Genomic DNA, 14,797 nt, shown 5'->3' with positions numbered 1-14,797 from the left:
ATGTGAATCTGATTTTAGCCTGGCCAGTTCCTGGGAAAGGGACTTGACAAGAAATCATGTAACTCTCAACTAGAGAGAGGACAAGGTCCACCACTGCAAGCAGCTACCATTAGCCGTACCATGCCAGCTATTTTATTAAGTCAGCTAGGTGCATTCATCGTTACAAGATATTTTGCAATGTTAATTAAATTTCTAAGGTAGGACTGGAGGACCTGTAGTTCTTCAAGTGTTGTTGGACTCCCAAATCCCATCATCCCTGGCCGCTGGACATCTGAAGTCCAATTACATCAGTGGGGTGGGAGTTCCCCTTAAGGAATAACTTAGAGCAGGGTGGTTAGTAGTTGGAATTTCAAATTTATTTTTTAATAGAAAACTATACCCTACACAGAATTAACAGACGACAACCATGGTCTTTCATGTCCTCTCTCGCCTACCCCCCTCTGCCCTGCTATGATTAACATATCTTCTTGAACAGACCTGCTCTCTGTCCCAACCGGAAACATTATGGCAAAGACTGGCAATTGGTTCAGCATGTCCTACTAAGCAGATTTCAGTGGCCCTCTGCTATTGACCAGCTTTTGGAACTGATATGGTACAAAAGCCTTCCCCAAAAGTGACAATTTTTAAACGTTTCATTAGATGTCCTAAGTTGGGTTTCCAGAGTCTTCAGCTGTCCTTGTGTGCTGTTTTTGTCATGGCTATGGCAGCTGAAATCCTTGCCCTGATACCTTTGCAAAGAATGTAAGCACCAACCGTACTTTTGCACTAAGTTAAAGCATGTGTGAAAGCTTTACAATTTATTTAGAGTACCAGAGTTCAGGAGCCCTATATCTTTTTACATCAGACTTGATGAAAGGGCCTTTATGTTTAGAAAGCTTGCCTGTTAATATTGCACAGCCAGGCTACCAGACTTCAATATAATTCCCAAGGCGTCTTGAATAATAACTGCCTCTCTGGGTGTCTTGGTTTGGATCGAGAGACGAAAAGGAGAGCACACAGGAACAAGTGTTTCTGGTGCACAAACCAAAGCCAAAAGCATCTATCTCTGATTTGCTGGAAATTTAGATGCTCCTTACCATGAGCCAGCCAAGGACTGGAACTGAGCCACATCAGTGTAAGTATTCCTGAGAAACATGTTGAAGCCACTCTAATAGATAAAAAAAATGGAATGGCAGAACTGGTTTGAAGTCTGCAGATCGACATCATTTATTATTTTTGGCTGATGAGCAAGTAGCGTCATTATGCATAGAATTTAGTGAAAGACCTTTAACATGTCTGCCTTCTCAGTCTGTGCACTAGTTGCTTGTGAGATATAACCTATGTTAGTCAACTGAGGCTGTTGGTTGGAAATGCTCAGTACTTAACCAAGTTTGCGTTTTAGTTAAACATAGGAGTAATACCCCACTTGCTTTTGACTAGTGTTTCTCTATGCGGTATAAAAAAGAGAATTAACACTTCAGACATTTTTGTTTCACCTGACTGCTACTGTCCCACAGGCCCTTTATACATGGCCCCAAAAGAAGAAACAAGTCTCACACTTGTGTGTGAAAGAGGACAAAGCTGGGCCGTGACTTTGACTAAATAGATGCATATGCTCATCTACATGAGCAGATACTATAATTTAATTTAAATACAATCCATTTCTCCATAGCAGGAGAAGAGTGAGCAGGTGTTAGCACAGAATCCTATACAAATGCTAACTGTTCAAGGCCTCTGGTCTCCCTTTGTCTTGAAAACTGGCATGAACTAGACAACCCTTTCAACAGAGGACTGCCCTCTGTGAAGTAGGAAATATGGAAATATGGCCACCCTACTAGCTTTCAGTTCCTTCATCAGTTGAAGGTTTGTTTGCAGAAGAAGCAGGAGCCATGCAATGACAAAGGTTCTCTGCTTACGAACACTCCTCTCTTATTTCAAATGTACAGAAATTGAGATGCAGTCCAAACTAATCAAGCTTAGTGGGCAGGATTTGGCCCAGGGGCCTCCCATTATTGATCCCTAGTCTATGACCCCCTGATTATGGCCTCTCGCTTACAGCACAATCCTTACCATGTCTGCTCAGGTCCTATTGAATTCACTGGGGTTTACTTCCAGGTAGGGATGAGGTAGATGGCCAATTCAGTTCACATTTAAAGGTGAATGGAATATCACATTCAAAATTTCCAAAACCATGCAAAAACTAAAACACACAGTTGTCCTTTGAAATTTGCACTCCTCTGAATTTTGTGATGTAATCCTCCAATGAATTTTTACCAAAAAATGTGGGTATTAGGGGAAAGTGTGCATAAAAATATGTTGGTGAAAATAATATACCAAAATGCATTGTATTGGGGGGAACTGTTGCACATATGTGTACATTACAAAAAAAGTGTCTATTAGAACAATTTCACACTAAAATGCTGGTGAATTTTCATGAGGTTTTTTTAAAAAAGTTTTCTAATTACTGCAGAAATGAGAAACTGAGAGAACCAAAATCGACAAATCCTCTCATCCTTACTTTCAGGTAAGTGGTGTTAGGATTGCAGCCTGAGTCCACAAAATGGGTAGATGAACATTAGGGTGCAAGAGAGAAAGAGGCCACAGCATTTTCTACTTTCTACAAGTATTTGGAAGGATGACTTCTCTTCTGTGGCAGACTCTTCTGTGTTAGGAATTTGGACATTCTTTTGGGCTGGAGATAGATTTTAGACATTCTTTGGACTAGAGATAGTTGCAGCCTCTCTCCCCAGTTTTTAAAAATCAGATGCAATCTCTTGCTTGGAGATCAGCAGCAGTGATAAAAAACCCACCATCTGGTCATGTCTGAAGTAAATATTTAAGAAAACAAAATGCTATATATGATTAATTGGGCTGAGAACTTGCACAACCAAATTTAATCTAGGTATCTCAAAGACAGCCAGCATTTGAAGATCCATCTCATTAGTACCTTTGGTGAGCTGAATCAGGCTCCATTTCATTTTTGTGTCTATCGTGATGTAGGAATTGATTAGACTAGCTAGAAAAGCTGTCACTGTGCAAACAAAGAAATGGCCTGAACTGGCACTAGTACAGGATATGTGGAAATCCACTGCACAGTTCAAATACATTAGCAAGGAAAGCAGACTTGCAAGAGTTGTGATTTTTTGACAGCCCTCTAGCTTACCCCTATGCACCTTTCCCTGGATAGAAATTATCTTATTTCATCAAATTTATATCTTCAGTGCAGGAATATGCTTGAATGAATATGCTGATTATACAATATTTAAACTATTTCAAAATATACTCAGTCAAGGATGCAATATACCAGACCCACATTTTAAAAGCAGGTGTCAAGTTTGATCCTGACTGCCATGACATTAAGCAGTTGGCTGGCCGTTGTATTTTTGTTTGCTAAATAGCAGCCAAGGGGCTTGATCCAGATTGCTGCTGTTTAAGAACCAGCGAGATGCACTGCTAACGGGGTGTTCCAGATCATAGCCTGCATGTGTACAATGAACTGCAGAAAGTACAAGAGCGTGGATGCAGGGGCGGAGGAAGGGGGTGCGGTGGAAGCAGGCTGTCCCGGGTGTCACCATTGAGGGGGGGGGTGACAAAATGCCAGCCGGCACTCACCGCGGGGCCTGCAGCGCGCCTGAGCCACATGACTCTCCTGGGAGTGGCGGGGTGGCTTGGGCACCCACAGGCTCCGCACTGCCCAAACGATCCACCCGCTGCCTCCCCCTCAGCTGTAGGGCAGCTGAGTGGGAGGAGGCAGGCAGACTCCAAGGCCCTGCAGAGCATCCTGCCCCAGCTGGCCCCGCCCCCGCCCAGGCCCCTGGTCAACTTGCATGGGTGACCAGACACAGGAGGGAGGGGCCACTGCTGGTACCTCAGCTAGTGGAAGGCTCTCCATGTCACAGTAGCCAGTTGGGTGTCCAGTGATAGTGTTAGATCAGCAAGCACTCACAAAGTACAAAGGAAACTTTTTTTTTATTGCAAAACTGCTCTAGAGATTCAGCGGCGGAGTAAGCCGCTGTGTCACCCGGGGGCAGCAAATTGCCGTGCTCGGGGTGGGCGTCGCTACATAATGATGCATGCGTCGCTACGTTACGAAGCTGCGCATGCATACAACTTAGAGGGGGATTGCAAACCCCCCCCCCCGCGACTTCAAAACGGAGCCTAAACAGAGCCTCCAGCCTCCTGGTAGAAAGTCTCGCTCAGCATGGTGCGCCCACTGCGCCAGCAGGCTTTCTACCTGGAGGCTGAAGGCTCCACTTAGGCTCCTTCTTGAAGTCACGGGGGATGCGATCCCCTCTATGTTGTATGCATGTGCAGCGGGATGCTGCGTATGCGTACAACGTAGAGGGGGATCGCGCCCCTGCGACTTCTAAATGGAGCCTAAATGGAGCCTCCAGCCTAGAAAGCTTCGCTCGGCGCGGAGGGTGGGTGCCACCCTGAAGTTGGAGGGGGGTGACAGTTGGTGCCCCCCGACTCCCGAGCCTCCAGCCTCCTGGTAAAAAGCCCGCTCGGCACAGCGCGCCGCACCATGCCAAGCAGGCTTTTTACCAGGAGGCTGGAGGGGCTCACCTTGGGAGTCGCTGGGTGGGGCACCGACTGTCACCCCCCCAGAGTGGAACCCAGGGCGGACCGCCCCTATTGCCCCCCCTTGCTACGCCACTGTAGAGATTGGTGGGAGAGTGGGACAGATGTAAAATGTGGGCAGGGTACTTGGCATGTCTCTTATCTTCAATCATCCTGCCTGCCTTAAGAGCTTTAGAGTCCCTAAGCACATAATAGATTTTGGTGCACCCATATCTACCTACCTACCTACCTACCTACCTACCTACCTACCGACTTATTTCTCTATGACAGTTTACCAGTTACCAGATTCTAATTTTGTTGTATTTCCAAGATTAAAGTATATTTTATTTTATTTTATTGTGTGTACGTATATATGTGTGTGTTTTTTTTTCTTTTATTGTCAGAGCTTTTTTTGTGGAATTTGGTTCAGCTACACCATATGGTCCAAGGTAAATCCAGCACTGGAAAATTTCTGTGGCGCCCCCCCCCCTTCCCTTGATGCCCTAAGCATGTGCTTATTTTGCTTAATGGTTAATCCAGCCTGGATCAGCACTGATTTCAGGTCTTGCATAGTGTGTGAGATCTCATGCGATTTCAGCAAGCTCTCACCCAAAATTGGCACTGGGGCTGACATTGCTTATCTGCCATCAGCAGAGGTGGTAGGGCAGGTGGCACAAACGGCAGCAGCGGCAGGGTCACACTTCCTGTTGTGCCTCAGGTCAGGCCATCCCTGTTTACCTTTGTACAATAGGCTACATTCCAGTCACATAAAAGCCAGAGGTTTCTATACACTGCTCCCCACCCCTTGGCAATATCTCTACATCCTCCAGGCAAGCAAGAGGCACAGTTTAAGAACACACTTCATCCGGGGGAAAGTGCTCAAGGAGTGTACAGAGCAGGGTCTGGCTGGGGGTGCACCTTGGGGAGAGGAGGCATGGCTTAGAGGTGGGGTTATTACCTGGTAATAACCCCAAGGGCCAGATCAATGGGCCTGGAAGGCCACATTAAGCTCACCTGAGTGCAAGATTAACTATCCATCAAAAATACTTCAGACTAGAAGCAAAAATTTTCATTTCTGCAGTTTTGAGCGGTTTAAGTGCTACTTTTGTTGTGCACTAGTTTAATGGCTGTCTGTTGCAGTGTATCCCCCCCCCCCATAAAGCCAGAAAAGGGTGACATGGAATGTATTTGATTTTAAAGCAACCATGACAGAAGGCCTCCAGTTAGCCTCTCGAGTTTTCTTCTAGACACAACGTGCTCCTGAGGAGTGCAGGGCTTGCTTCTGTGCAGACTGGATGGAATGCCGACAGCTTCAGTATTAAAAGCATGACTAAATAGAAGAAACATTTGCTGTTCATTAAGCAAGTCCATAAAAGTGTTCACTACGAGAAGGGAGCCAGCATTTCTGCTTTCATTGTTTGAGGGTGGAGGAAGGAGCGTCTTGGATCAAGAAAGGAGTTCTTCTCTGTCACTTTTATCGCTTGGCACAGTCTCTGGTTTGTCTGCATCCAAATTGAAATGAAAAACAGGGGCTATCGCTAGGAATGCAATCCAGCATTCTAAAAATAATGTCCAGAGGAAGTTTCATATCATTTTTAGAACATGCTACTTCTCAGAACCAAGGGAAGAATCCAACAAAGCAGGAATGCAAAAGTGATCTTCTTTTGCCTGCCTGTGCAGCTGAGCAGCTCAACCAAGTGTATATATTCATATCTACAACTATGCAAATGTGGCTCAATATTGGATGCTGGGCTAAAAAGTCACAACAGTCAGTTTCAGTGCCGCTGAAGCCATGTGGCTGCCACATTCAGCTCTGCCCCCAACTTCTCCTGACATCCTGGCGCCGTGCACACATTGCGTGCAACATCATGCATGTGATGTTGCCCCCCCCCAATTGCCCTCACAAGCTGGTGCCTCTGCTGCCAGGCAAGTTTTCAAGGAGTATTCTTGCAGACTTAGCAGCATAGCTCAAGACCTAGCTTAACAAATGTGGGGTGGTCACATTCAAACAAAGAGGAAACCAATAAGCGTGGAGCCTATTTTGAAGAGAGCTTCCTGCAGTTCTGGCCCTCTAAATGCAATCACGTGGGAGTTAATATTTTTGCCCAAATGTGTAAACTATACTCTGATCTCTTCCCTATGCTCAAGCAGGTGAAGGTGTTCCTTTGGGGCAGTTCATACGTATATGGAAGTTAAGATAAACTACTACCACATTTTCCAAAATTGGTTGGAGGAGAGTGGAACACTGCCAATAAGAAAAGGACAACAGGTCCGAAGCGCCATGGGATGCTTTGCTGCTATTTTGCCAGGTAGGAATCATCATGTCTGAATGGAGTGGATCCAGAAAACTGTTGAATGCAGGGGAGACCCTGGAGGTGGATGAACTGCTCCAGAAGGTGCATAAATCTTACTCTTACACACACACTAAAAGTAAACCTTTTGTGTAATATAGGGTGGAAATGTGCCTCAAGTTTTAATTCCGGGAAAGGGTGCTTTTTAGTCATATCAGGCATCTGGGAAACAATTCCCTGAATGCTGCCTACACTGATGGTTTTTGTGCAGACAGTGCTGGCCAGAGGCTGGTCATGATTCCTGGTTTTGAAGAAAAAAGTTTGTTTAGAGTTTCTGCAGTGGAACGGAGCAAAGGGGTATGGCTGGCAAGACAGAACTTGTTCTTGAAATAATTCAGAGATCCTTTCGGAAGTGTAAGAAGGGGTGGGCAGGGGAGCACACAGGCTTGGTCTACAGAAAGACACATACAGTTTCAATGCCCAGCACTTCCGGTTCAACAATCAGGATGCGGGAAGGCTCCTTTCTGAAGACCCTAGAAAGCCAAAGCCATAAGACACTGCCTAAGAGAAGCCTTCTGCGCCACAGTAAAGACCTATCTAATCCCAGTAGCAGTATGTGTGGTGTGATGGATCCACTTTCCCAACACGGGTGTTGCTGCTGCTTACCCACTTACCAATCCAGCAATCCTGTTCATGCAACCACATGGCCCAACGTCCCCACTCGCCCACCCCCATCCAGGTATTCAGTGGAGATTTCAGTGTTGGGAGGGTGGATCTGCAGACACCCCACTATCTAGTTCCCACAGTGCCAACTAGATACCTATAGGAAACCCACGAGCAAATCATGAGTGCAATAGTACTCTCTCAATATTGTTCACCCAGCAACTGGCACCCAGAGGCACGGCACATGGAGATAATACATAACAAGAATGACTAGTATCTAATGGTTGATTAAAGCCATTCAAGTTGGTGGCCATCATTACACAGTGCGGCTGAGTGGAGAAGTGCTTCCTTTTGTATGTCCTGAATCTCCCACCACTGAGCTTTGTTGGAAGATCCCAGATGCCAATATTATGAGAGAAGGAGAAGTGGGTCTACTTTTTTTTCTACACCACGTGTAATTTTACACACATCATCTTGCTTCCTACTTACTTGCCTTCTTCCCACCCCTGCCCACTGGCTCTTCATCCATCTAAGCCATATCTACCACTGAAATTATTCTTTGGAAAAGGAATCTGACTTTGAGGATATGCACCACAGGCCCCAGGGCCTTGAAACCCAGTTCCCCCTCCTCTTAGTATCACTTCCCTAACCCACTGGGCAAACCAAGCACAATGTGCTGCCCCCAGCCCCAGCAATATGCAGGAAATACATGCAGCAACCTTTACCTATTGTAGTTGGAGGGTGAAGAAAGGGGTCGTGCTGGCCCCTCCTGTTTTTCTATAGGGTCTCTTTCTTCCCCTTCCCCATATTCTACCATCAGACTCTGCCCAGGGATCTTCTTAAAATTGCACATTTCTTTGCATTCTTGAGGGTTGACCAAGTTGCCCTACCACACTTTTATAATGGCGTGTTGACCTTCTAGAGAGATGAGGGATATGGCAAAATTAGATGTTCAGATCACCATCAAACTGAGGATTCCTGAAACACTCCTTAGCCAATCTGCCTTCCTGCCTCTCCAGCACAGTTCCCCGTTTCCATAGCAATGGTGTATTACTTACTTTAAATAGGTTTCATTCCAAAACAATATTGTGGTTCCTTGTCTATTGTGGTTTAATTAAAAATAACCTTTCTTTCCCGAATCCCCCTGGCATAAGTCTTTGTTTTGTCTGCCGAGTGAGATGCTAGAGATGACCTTCTTAATTAGCTGACTCCTCTGTCCGAGGACTAGAGTTACTCATGATATGTTTTGTAAATGGTTTCAGAAGAGAACTGGACTTGGACTATCATGATTAGAATGCATTTTAAAGCTTCAGCAAGATGAGCTAAAATTATTTCTCCCCATTTCCTGAAATTTCAGTGAATGCAATTATTGTTCAGAAGCTGCACAGCTCAGCAATTGTCTTAATATGCTGTATCTTGCATCAGCATGTAACTGATTTTGCAAAGAGAAGATGTGGAGTCAGAACATAAGACAAGCCTGCTGGATCAGGCCAATGGCCCACCTAGTCCAACTCCTGTTCTTACAGTTGCCGACCAGATACCTGTTGGGAAGCCTGCAAGCTGGACTTGAGTGAAAAGGTATTCTGCCCACCTGTGATTCCCAGCAACTGGTATTCAGAGGCATCGTGCCTCTGACAGTGGAGGCAGAACACAGCCATTGTGGCTATTGATATTCTCCCATATTTGAATTGGGGTGGGGGGAGAAATACCTTGGAAGTATTGTTGCTTTCCTGTTGCTTGGTTGAACCATTCATCAACATACGACATTCATCAGCTGAAAGCTGAAAGCACTATAGTTGTGATCTGATTTGTTGCAACAAGGGTCATGGATAGAAAAGTATTCCCACATGCTGGAGGATATATAATAAACTAATGGTGAACTCAATTCTCTTAATGTGACCCCTTATGTAGCCAAAAAGGGACCATCTACACATAAGGGAAAGGTATTGGCTAGCTTAGGGGAACCCAAAGGTCTGCATAATGATTTTTTAAAAATTGAGGTGGGGAGCTTAATGGGGAACCCAAAACAGGTCAATGACCTGCTCTGTGGCCACAGAATGATGAATGTATTGAGGTTGGGGGAGAGAAAACTAAGGTATGGAATAAGGTATCCCAAACAAAGGCTTGGACACTGAACTGGAGCACTCCATGTTGCAACATATTGTTGAGAAGTCCCACTTGTGATGCCTTCAATAGAAGCTTTATTGCTTCCTTTATTTATTGGAATGGAAGGTCAGAGGCCCACTATTATAGTTAAGTGAACAGCATGTGGGTTCTACCAGTCTATAGCAAGCACACATAAAGAAGAAATGTAACAGGGAAGATCCCACTATGTTCACATAACAGGCTTCTGTTTTGAGGTAGTGTCAGATTCTTTACCGCCCTTTTGAAGAAAGATGTGAGTGGGATGTGCAAACAAAGCTTCTTTATTAAAGCAGAGTATGGATCAAAGGAGGAATTCTGTTCTAGCCCTTCTTTCTTTGTCCCTTTCTCCCTGAGAGTTGCCTGTTCACATATGGATAGGAACCACTCCCAGGCTGGCCTGGAAACCCAAACCAGAAAGAGGAAAGGCCCAATGGGAACTTGACTGTCACTCCTTCCCTACACTTAATTTGTCTGTTTGCACTCAGTAGTCAATATCAAATTACTCAGCAGACAACTCCCATGGCTTTGCTATGGACACTTAAAGATGTGTCAGTGAAATGTTGGCCTGTAATCTAGAGATAATTTGGAGAATTTTGGTAATGCTGGTATTTTCTTTTCAGTTGTATTCAGCACAACTTCCCTGCCCCTTCCTTGTGGAGAGAGGAAGGAAACTTAGAGCTGCACACACTGATTGCAGCCCAACAAAAATGCAAGTGTGCCCAGCCCATTCAATGGCTTACCAGTGGATAAGCATGCTTAACTCTGCAGTAGAATGTGGCAATGATAATATTTACATGTAAATGTTAAGTGTACCACATTAACGAGGCAAACAAATAGTGTTTGCAAATAGTGAGGCAAATGTGCACTCTGAGTAGATGTGGGTATTATATAAGGACGTTCACTAGGGAACTTTGATTATATGTACTTGGCAAATATTAACATCTTTGTGTGATGTGGCTCCCAGGCTCTCTTCATCTCATGGGATCTACATTTTCTGTCAGGGAAATAGTGGGGAGTAAAAACCATAGCAACTGTGGATGAGCCCCAGGGAAGAGCTGTAGCTCAGTGGCAGAGCATTTATTTTGCTTGCAGAAGGTCCCAGGTTTAGTCCCTGACATATTCAAGAAGAGCTGAGAGAGGTCCATCTGAAAAGCTGGAGAGCCTCCGCCAGTCAGTGAGTACATATTACTAAGCTAGATGGACCCATCGTCAAATGCACTATAAGGCATTTGCACCATACATTTCAGGCACTCCTATACAACTAACAGTCATTGCTTTCCCCCAAGGAATCCTGGGAAATGTAATTTGTTAAGGATGCTGACCCCACAAACTAACAGTTCCCAACTCCCTTAACAGGATTCGCCATGATGGTTAAAATTTGTATAAGATTTAATTCTATAGTGTGAGTGTATCCTATGTTTCTATCAATGCCATGAAAGGAAGCACTTCTTGGAGCTGGAGACAGCAGAGTCTATGATGGCGCAATCCTAACTCCATTTACCTAGGAGTTAGCTGCACTGAACTCAGTTGTTGTGGTTTAGTCATTTAGTCGTATCCGACTCTTCATGACCCCATGGACCAGAGCACGCCAGGCACACCTGTCTTCTACTGCCTCCTGCAGTTTGGTCAAACTCATATTAGTAGCTTCGAGAACACTGTCCAGCCATCTCATCCTCTGTCATCCCCTTCTCCTTGTGTCCTCCATCTTTCCCAACATCAGGGTCTTTCCCAGGGAGTCTTCTCTTCTCATGAGGTGGCCAAAGTATTGGAGCCTCAGCTTCACGATCTGTCCTTCCAGTGAGCACCCAGGGTTGATTTCCTTCAGAATGGATAGGTTTGATCTTCTTGCAGTCCATGGGACTCTCAAGAGTCTCCTCCAGCACCATAATTCAAAAGCATCAATTCTTTGGCGATCAGCCTTCTTTATGGTCCAGCTCTCACTTCCATACATCACTACTGGGAAAACCATAGCTTTAACTATACGGACCTTTGTAGGCAAGGTGATGTCTCTGCTTTTTAAGATGCTGCCTAGGTTTGCCATTGCTTTTCTCCCAAGAAGTCTACTCAGTAGACTTAATTATGAGCAGCCATGGTTAAGATTGTGCTGTTGGTGCCCTGCTTGCACTTTTGTGAGGACTGTTTCCTCCTGGTTTTCAAGTTGCAGCTCATGATGATGACATGGACAACAGATTACTATTGGAGAGGTCAAAATATAAGCAGATTTTGATTGAACTTGTAGAACTTTTGGAGAAATCACAGCAGAAAGTACCTTTAGGAAATGGAAACAATGAGAAATAGAAGTAAGTCACTGAAAGAAACCCCAGACGAAAAGATCTTTGTTCCTAAGAGCTTATTCACAAGAATCAGAGAATTTAGCCTTCACAAGTCCCAGTTCAAAGGCTACAGCAAGATTTCCTGCTATGCACTGGCTGAAGGTACAAAGCTGTTTGCCCCTTTAAAAAAAGGGGGGGAGAACAAACAAGGGTATGTGTGTCCTTTGTAACAAGAGAAGGAGCCCCCTACCATCAAAGAACTAAATAAAAGTGACAATTAAATAGGATGGGGGGAAGTATGTAGAAGGATGGTACATAGCTGTGGGAGGAAATGACTGGCGGGTGTTTGCTTTTTTCCCTTTTTTTCTTGACTTGTTAAACTGTTTTGCAATGTTGCTGTACAGGAGAAATTACATGTTACTTCCATAATTTCCCTTTTCTTTAGAATTGCCAATCACTTTTTACAGTGCATGTAGATGACGATCTTGTAAAATTGTTGCAGTCCAGGGTTTTCTTCCCCCAGATCAGTTTTCTGGCAAAATTAATGGTAATAAAATGTGGTCGCAGCACCAGCCTGCCCAGTGTGGAAAAGGAGTGCCGCTGTATAATATCGTATAAACCTATATTAAGTGCTGCTGGAACTTGCTCTAACTCTAGTTGCAGCTCATTTCAAAAAACACAAGGCCTCTGAAAAAGGCAAACTTTTAAAAGTCGCAAGATGGAACAGGAGGTCTATCCTGCCTTCCATCGCAAGCACAGCCCTGACTGAAAACCATAAAGAAAAGAACATCAAAGACATCTTGAGGAAGAGCGTTCCAAACGGAAGGAGCCCCAGGTGAAAAGCTTTTGTTCCTGGCATCCACTCACCTGACATCTATCAAAGAACAGAGCAAGGCCTTGCTAGAACGTCTTAACCTGAATCAAGTAATTACAGTACAATCCTAGCCATGCCTAAATTCTTTCCTACCTGATATTTCCTATGCCCAAGCTGTTGCTCGGTGGCTTTCTGGCTTTCCACAGGGCAAGCTTATTGGGGAGGCAGTATGGAGCAGGGGAAACAGTCCATAGGAAAAAGTGAAATGCTTCTACTCCCTACCATTTCTCCGACCCATAACGTTCAATTGTGTTGAATATAATCAAATAACTTACCTACGAAAGAGAAAAAGAATATATTAAGACACTTTATGTAACTCTGAAATACTTACCTGTTTAACCTGCTCTGAGACAGCCAGTAATACTTTTTCATTTATCATTGTTTTTGTTTATGCAGGTAAATAAAAATATATTTTTTAAAAGGATGAATGGGATGTTAAGTACATCTGCCTTTAATGTTTGCCTCAAAGACCTTCATTAGTTTAATGTAGTTGTTCAAACAAGCTGATCCATATAAGGCAGAAAGCTGTGCAGCTCCCCTCTACTAGGAGGCTGCAGTGTTGACATAGGAATTGCTTTGCGTGAGCACCTTATCTATAAGATTGGTGATAAACTGAAAAATTCCATGTGATCAAAAGAAAGCATTTCATTCTTATCTGAAGGAAAACCAGAGAGATGTGCATGAGATAGCTGGAGAGGAATGTTGGTGAACATGTTTCTCAAAAACTATTCTTGCTTATGGGTTGTTTGTTGTTTTGCTTTTGAACTGAATGATACCAATACAGCTAATGAAGGTTTCAAACCTCTTCCCACTCTCATCTTTTTAGGAATTTACGTATATCTTAAAGTTTAAACCCTGAATATCAAGAGTCCTGTTGTTACAGCAAACTTGATTTCACGTTAAGTTTCACATTGTGGCATTATTAAAATATTTATATTCCACTTTAAAAATATACTTGAAACAGCTTATAACTGTAATAGAAATCAGCTGTCTATAACAAATTCATGTAAATATTAAAATGCAAAACCAATAAAGTTCTGGCTTATTGGTGCTAATTTGTAAAGCGCTAACCTTTTAATGTTGTAGCACCTAGTTTTGGAACCCAGATATCAGGCTGTGTTGTTCTAAAGGATGCTGAAAACCTTTTCCCCAGCAAGTCTACTGGGACATATAATATAGTTATAAACATTTGCTTCAATTTTTTTCAATTTTTGTCTCTGCTTTATTGATAATTATCTAAGTAGACATGGTTACAATTGCACTGAAAACCAGTCATTTGCCACTGCAGGCCCCCCATGCAAGGCCCATGACTTCTGGGATGGGGGAAAAAACGACTTCCCTGTAATAGGGAAAGAATGTAAATCTGTATTTCTTTGTGAATCAGACATACTCATACCAAGCAGTTGTTCTGACTTGCAAATAGATTCCCCTGTGACTTTTGTACTTTTGCCTCTTAATCACTGGAGAAAATAATGGGGACACATCTATGAATAAACAAATGTCACCAATTATTATTATTAAATAATAATATAATGTGTAATGGTAAATCTGCTATATTATAAGCTTTGTTGGGAGTCTACACTACACCGTGTTGGTTACTGCTGTCTCTGAAAGCTCCTAAAAAATATTATTCGTACAAATGGAGCTATCATCTGGAGTCTTGTGGCAGCTCTTAAGTTTATAGTTCATGAGATATGACAGGCCCTCACTATCTGCGCTTGCCAGAAACAATTGAAAACATTTTTGTTCCAATGGGTTTTACCAGTGGGATGAACAGTTCTCTGCACTGGGTGTCTACTTTGAATTCTTTTAGACACATATTTGCTGTTTTCTACGCTGTTTTTCAGCTGTATATGGTGCATATATGTGGAGGGTGATGAATAAATAAAATCTAATGGTACAGCTTCAGAGCTACAGTGATGCTAACTGGAAATAAATAATTTCTGTTCTTGCACTGATCACATAAGTATATTTTCACTTTTAGGAGGATATTTTTTTTGTGAATCCTTCCC

The sequence above is a fragment of the Zootoca vivipara genome, chromosome 1 (genome assembly GCF_965207765.1).
Source record: "Zootoca vivipara chromosome 1, rZooViv2.hap1.1, whole genome shotgun sequence".
Lineage (NCBI taxonomy): Eukaryota > Metazoa > Chordata > Lepidosauria > Squamata > Lacertidae > Zootoca > Zootoca vivipara.
The sequence above is the reverse complement of the archived record's forward strand: the minus strand, read 5'-3'. Positions refer to the sequence as shown.